This window comes from Carya illinoinensis, chromosome 4, assembly GCF_018687715.1.
Source record: "Carya illinoinensis cultivar Pawnee chromosome 4, C.illinoinensisPawnee_v1, whole genome shotgun sequence".
NCBI lineage: Eukaryota > Viridiplantae > Streptophyta > Magnoliopsida > Fagales > Juglandaceae > Carya > Carya illinoinensis.
In genome coordinates this window covers 15,419,401-15,426,297 of record NC_056755.1, presented here as the reverse complement: position 1 = coordinate 15,426,297, position 6,897 = coordinate 15,419,401, and the positions used below count along the sequence as shown (strand labels likewise).

Genomic DNA, 6,897 nt, shown 5'->3' with positions numbered 1-6,897 from the left:
AAAGTGAAACGTAGATTATAAGAATAATTTATGGCAGTTTCCAATTGCATTAGAGTCAAGCCCAAGGCATATGTCAACCGAGTAGCAGCAACTATTAATAATTAATATGGCTAGAAAATGACTTTGCCTAGAAATTCTTTCACCATCAACGAATATTATAGTTTGTCGACAAAAAACTGGTAATATTCCTTACCAAAAGAAGGAAAAAAAAAACACGCCAAGCATAAGTTGGGACAATGAGTATCTAAATATATATATATATATATATAATCCCTTTTGTTTAATATTACTTTACAAAAAGGGTGGTTGGGCACGAGCTTTAGGGGAAGCGTGCATGGTTTGGCCTTATCAGCGTGTCCAATGACTCCCAGGGTCCAGAGTACTGTTTTCGGGGCTTGTACATACGATCCTGGAAGTGACCAGATTCAATGAACCTCAGGCTCAAATGCGCAATCTTCTCTCCGACCCCATTAATTCTCTATTAATATATAGTTCTTCATGGGACAGAGAAAGATCAAAGTGAGAGAGGGTCGCCGCCAGCTCCTGCTGATCCTTTCGGACTTTGTTCAGCTTCAACTTCAATCTTTGAGCTAAACGGTATGTTTTTTCCTTTTTCCTTTATAAGCCAAGTGGGTTTTCTTTCTTTTCTTATTCAAATCTGAGATTTCCCATTGATGCACTTGTTTTTTTTTGTTTACGCATATATGAATTATCATCGTGTAGCTAGCAGGTTGGTTGAGTTATCTTCTGTTTGTTTGGAGGAAAACTTTGCGACGGAAAAGTTCTTTTTAGAGAAACTAGGCTTTCCTATTGTACAAGGGTTTTTTTGTTTTTTTTTTTTTTTTCATTTCCTCAAAGCCAACAAAGAAGCACCTTATATATACACCATCCTCATATATCATGACAATATTCCCACATATACCACGATAAGTATATAGATGGGTTTCAAGTTACTAATTTTCTCTGGATCTTGGAGAAATTATTGCTTATCTAAACAAAACATGGTAGTGTAATCTTTTTCTGTTTAGTATTATAGTTCGAAACTGTTGACCTAGTGTTCATAATAATCAATTGCTTTACCTAGTGTTCATATATATTTGCCACCTATTTATATATGTATAGCTCAACAAATTAGAGGCTCTCTTCAACCATTAGATCGATCACCTTTTCAAGCTGCTAATTGGGCAGGCAATCAGTACTGGAAGATATTGGGTGAAACGTCCTACTCAGGAGGAGCACGTACAAGATCAGGATCGAGGAACAAGCTAAGCGTCCCCTAGCTAGCTAAGCAGCAACATTTTGATCTGCTCCTGGTATGTTTCTCTTTTCATGTAATTTAAGGAGCATTAATAAGGATTATGATAAGCTACAGATCATATTTGAACTATTTGCTGCATGCAGTAGTTGAGAAGGTTGATGGAAGTATTGACAATGATCATTATGATAAGCTACAGCTAGATATATAGTTGTGGCAGAAACCTGGCCTTGGAAATTAAGCTCGATCGGTGACATTAATATTGCTGTAGATCGATCTCGATCAGGTATTTTGAACTCGATTCCTTTATAATTTATATGCCTATTCCAAGAATTAGAACATATGAGTATTATATATCCAACATAAGAAGCCAACAGGGTACACATGATTCGCAACTTTAGATCAGTTTACATATCCTCAAAGATCTCGTCCTAGCTCCATCCACACAGCTATATATTTAAGTAATAAACTTGCACTTTAATTTGATGATTTACAGGTTGCTTAATTAGTCCCTCCTTGCATTTTGACTAGTACTGCGTGACATGATTAACTTTCATATATGCTAGTCATGATATCCAGTACGTACGGCTAGTGATCTCTCTCTTCTTATATATAATGGAATTTCTGTACCAGAAAAAATTGTATCTCGAATTATAGCCTCTTGGGAGGTAAAATATATCTATTTCTATCATCTCGATCGATCTATAGTGTATAAGACAAATGAATGCATTCTGGCCCTAATAACTTATACTTAGGTTTTATATCTCAATCAATATATATATATGCTGTCTTTTTAGTCGTATCTATAATCACCTTGTCTTTATCGTCTCTGAATTAATGGGGTATCCCAAATCCCGACCGACAAGTATTATTATATTAAAAAATAGGTATTATAAAGACTTGCTTTCCACCAATATGCTTGCATGAATTGATTAAGGTTAGGGATGTAAGAAAATACTAAAACTTTGCCCGACCCGACCCGACCCATTTGGTCCGAAACTAATTAAAAACTCAATAAAATATATATATTTGAATTTTTTTTATTATATATATTATACATATTATAAAATTAATATAACATGACATTTTAATCTTATTATTTATATTTTCTTAATATAAACTTATTCTTAAACATAAATATTAATATTAAGTTATGAATATGTTATTATTTATCCTTACATATTAAGTTACATGCTTACATATATAATATAGTCCTATTAAATGCATGTTATAATTAAACTAATTAGTGTATTTTGACTAATTATTTTTAACATTTATTTGGTTAATTGGTTATATGTTTAGTGTTCTGAGCTAAAAATAATGTTTTGGGCCAAAAGAATTATTCATTTGGGTCAAAGAAGCCAACCAGCCCATTAAAACAGTCCCTAACCGATTCACACTTGTAAACCAAACCAAATTAGACCGAAACCAAATGAATTGAAAGTTTGGGTTTCTTAGATTAATCGGTCAGTTTAGGTTTTCAGAATTCTATGTTTTGGTTTGGATAGTAAAGTCCTCACAACTCATCACATCTTATCCAAATATCCAAATCCACAAATATAAATATTTTTTAATTTTAAATCTTTAACTTTTTATCTTATCATTGCTTAATCATTACAACTTTTCTAAACTTTCAAACAAAATACAAAATTTAATTCAACTTTTTCAAATCTAAAAAAAAATATTTTAATAGTATTTTAACTTATATTATTTTATTCAATTTTTTCTCTCTCGGTTTTCAAATTTTCATAAAACATATTAACTCAAATCATTTCACTATTATTTACAGATTATCTCATCCCACTATCCAAATAAAGCCTAAAACTAATTTAAATTGGCACAGTTTCAAAATATGTTCAAAACCGAACTAAACCAATCGATTACAGTACTCCTAGTTAAGGTTGTTCAAAATTGCCCATCATGCGTTTGCTAATATATATTTTTTTCAAAGTACTTGTTAATTGTTAATTGTTGGAGCACACAGGTGCAAAGTGAGTGATTAAGAACATGACTAGCTAAGATCAAAGGTAATCACAAGATTTAATGATTGATGTAACATTGAATAGAAGATCCTATATTCTCAAGCGTTTAGAACAAGGTTGGCCTCAATCATTAATATCAAAATCTTTGACTAAGGTTCTAAATAATTATTTACCTCAAACATTTTCTAAACTTAGGAGACATATAGAGATAACATGTAGATATCATTTCTCTTATTAAAGTACACAAGTGAAAATTACTGTGACTGATTAAGATCAGTACTACTATTAAATATTTACCACAAGAATGAGCGACGTAATGGAATATAATAGTTCCCATAGAGTACTATAGCTAGGCTTAAGCTTTCACATGAATGAGGTTATTCTGATCTACAGCTAATATATATCAAAGTCATGGATTTGGATTGTTTATAACTTATTGAGGTTCACCTGCTAGCTATCAAAGTCATGTCTCTTTCTTTTTTGCAAAAAATCTTTTAGATAGATAATTGTAGAATAATATTGATCTAATCCCAAAAACTTACACTTCCCCAAATATCTTCCCAATATTAATTACCTATTGTTCATAATATATATAACTTTATATTAAAGCTCTCATGCCATGTATACCGGGTTCTGATCCGTTGATCTGTCTGATCAGAGAGATTTCCCTAAGATTTTTCATTTGAATATGTTGCTAGACACGAACCTCATTATATATTCCATAATCGAAAGTAACAAATAGTTTTCAAGGAAAATACGTACGGTATTTGCAAGCTAATATATATTTCTTTTAAAGAAAAAGATTAATCTTGGAATAAAATAGTGTTTGATCTGTAAATTTTGGCACAATGCATTTGTCTATATTGGGTACTTGGAGAATTATTGAGGACTTTGTCGCAATGCCTTCTCCACTATCACATGATTAACATGCATGGAACGTACGTAAGCCCGGTTTGGGCAGCGGAGATGACACGTACGTACGAGGATGTACTTCGATTGAATATTCATGCATGTTAACTTGTTGCTTTCTTATGTTGTTCAGTTGGGAACTCAACTCAAACTCTTCATACGTTTCACTCTGATCAATTGGGAATGAACCATGTCACAGACCATTACTGCCATGGAAGGGTGAGAAAGTTAGGATGTGATGGCGCGCGCTGGCAAGAGGACATGTGCCATGCATCGTGGCTGAGGAACATATGGCCTTTAACAAGGCTGTGGGAAAGATCATTCGATGGCTTTAGCAAATGTCCTCCAATATCGGCAATAATCATGAATAAAGTCGTATTATAATACGCGGTATCTTCTGGTACATTACTAGGATCAATAAACTGCACCGGTGATGTGCTTGTTGAAGATCCAGATCGAGTTCTCGTACTTAATTACAGTCAGAAGAGTTCCCCTTTACAACTTCAAGTTGGTGAAGCTTTTGTGATCATGTATGCAGTCGACCGTAAACATGGTCTAAGGCCGGTCAATCTTTCCCTTTGTTCTACTCTCCTGCCTTGAATAAATCTTAGTGGAAGGAGAACAAAGGGAGCAGGATGGTGCAAGCTAGTGTTGTGTTAATCGATCTGTCCCATCATTTCTAGCACAAGAATCTGCAGCTTGCTAATTGCAGTAGTAGTACTAATTTGTGAGTGTGTTTTCCTTTCCTTTCAATGTACGTTGAGATCATAGACTTCCGGTTGAAACTTGATGTATGTCGTATTGAGAAGTACAGTATTAGGGCTGGAGATTCTAACTGGTACAAAAAAAGAAACATTTCAGTGAATGAAATTTCTAATATTCCTTAATAAGGATACTATAATCAAAGACAATGAATCCTCACAAGACCAGATTATGTCCAAGGGATAACTTGTCTATTTATGGAAGCTTGACTCGTGATTTGTGCAGCATGTCACGCAATGATCCTTGTTTGTATTTTTGTATAATTTTGATTCTGTCCATTTATACTCTCTTTAATATACGTTGTACACTTGGTCTATATAAATGAAATGAGACTGCAAGGCTACGGCATGCAGAACATTTTCCAAATTATGTTTCTTCTTATATGGTATCAAAAGCTATAGTGACCACTGTCTTTTATTTTTTCTTGTGGCCTCAATACCCTCTCACACCCATGAATATACAGAGTCTTGTCACTATCAAATTGACCAAAGACAAGTACCTACTATGGATTGCTCAAGTTGTCCCCTACCTTCATGATCAACGTCTTTATGGATATGTTGATGGCACCATTTCTCCCCCACTTGCCTTTCTCCCTAATTCTGAAGCTGGCTCTTTAGAAACTGCACCCAGACAAATTCTCAATCCCAAATATGATCATTGGTATGACCAAGACCAACTCTTGTTAAGCACATTGGTATTCTCTCTGTCTGAGGGCATCTTGGCGCAAATGGTGGGCATTCCCACTTCACGAGAAGTTTGGCTGGCCTTGGAGAAAATGTTCTCCTTTCACTCCTAGGCCAGAGTAATGCAAACCAAACAATCTTTATCTTTCACCAAAAAGGGCAACCAATCTATGACCGATTATTTTCAAAAGATGAAATCCTTCTCAGATACTCTCTCTGCTATTGGAGAACCTCTCTAGCAGAATGGCAGAATGAATTCCAGTCCTATGTTCTCAATGGTCTTGACTCCACATATGATGCCATCGTCACTGCTGTTACCACTAGTCCTGATGCAATGTCCATCGAAGATCTCTTTAGTCACCTGTAAAATTTTGAACTTTGTCTTGAACAACACCATTCAACACTTGAATCCTCTATGGGCTTGGCAAACATGGTCACTTGTAATGATGGCTCCCGCCATCAAGGCGGTTAATCCTCTCACCAACAACGTGGCTCTCAGCACCATTCCTCTCCCAACTTTGGTTCTTCTAGAGGTTGTGGGCATGGCAGATGATCACGGGGATCAACACCCGGCCCTTCCACCTCTCGCCCTCTCTGCCAAGTCGTGGAAAACATGGCCACATAGTTCTCCAATGCTACCATCGTTTCGACCAGGCATATCAAGGCAATCCACCCAACATGGCTGCATATTTAATTGGTCATCAATCCACTGTTGATGGCAATTGGTACCCTGACACAAGGTCTACAAATCACTTGACTCACGATTTCAGCAACTTGACTCTCCATTCCGAACCATATACTGGAAGTGAACATATTCAAGTTGGTGATGGTACAAGTTTGACAATAGAGAATATTGGTTCTTGCCAGCTCTCTTCCTCTCATCAGTCTTTTACATTATCTAATTTGTTACATGTGCCTCACATTAAGAAAAACCTTGTATCTGTTAGCCAATTTGCTAAAGATAAAAATGTTTATCTGGAATTTTATGCTTCTTATTTTTTGGTGAAGGACGAAACGTTGGGGACAGTTCTTCTACATGGCAAGAGTAAGGATGGACTCTACCATTTCCCTTCCACTTCAAATTCATCCATCCACCCACAAGTGTATCTCAGTCAACGTGTTCCTATTGAAGTTTGGCACTCTCGATTAGGACATCCATCCTATAAGACTGTGCAACATGTTATCTCTAAATTTTCTTTACCAGTTTCTTCTAATAAAATTCTCGGGATTTTTCCCGCTTGTCAACAAGGAAAGAGTCATCGCTTTCATTTTTATGATTCTATATCTAAATTAAATCATCCTCTTG

At 35.4% G+C, this 6,897-nt stretch overlaps 1 long non-coding RNA gene across 1 annotated transcript; it reads left to right on the top strand.

Annotated features, from left to right (window-relative positions):
* Positions 1–381: 381 nt before the first annotated feature.
* LOC122308519 lies at positions 382–5,132 on the top strand. Its single transcript, XR_006242059.1, has 4 exons — positions 382–597; positions 1,189–1,313; positions 1,402–1,541; positions 4,280–5,132. It is a non-coding gene; the product is annotated as an uncharacterized LOC122308519 (long non-coding RNA).
* The last annotated feature ends 1,765 nt before the right edge of the window (positions 5,133–6,897 follow it).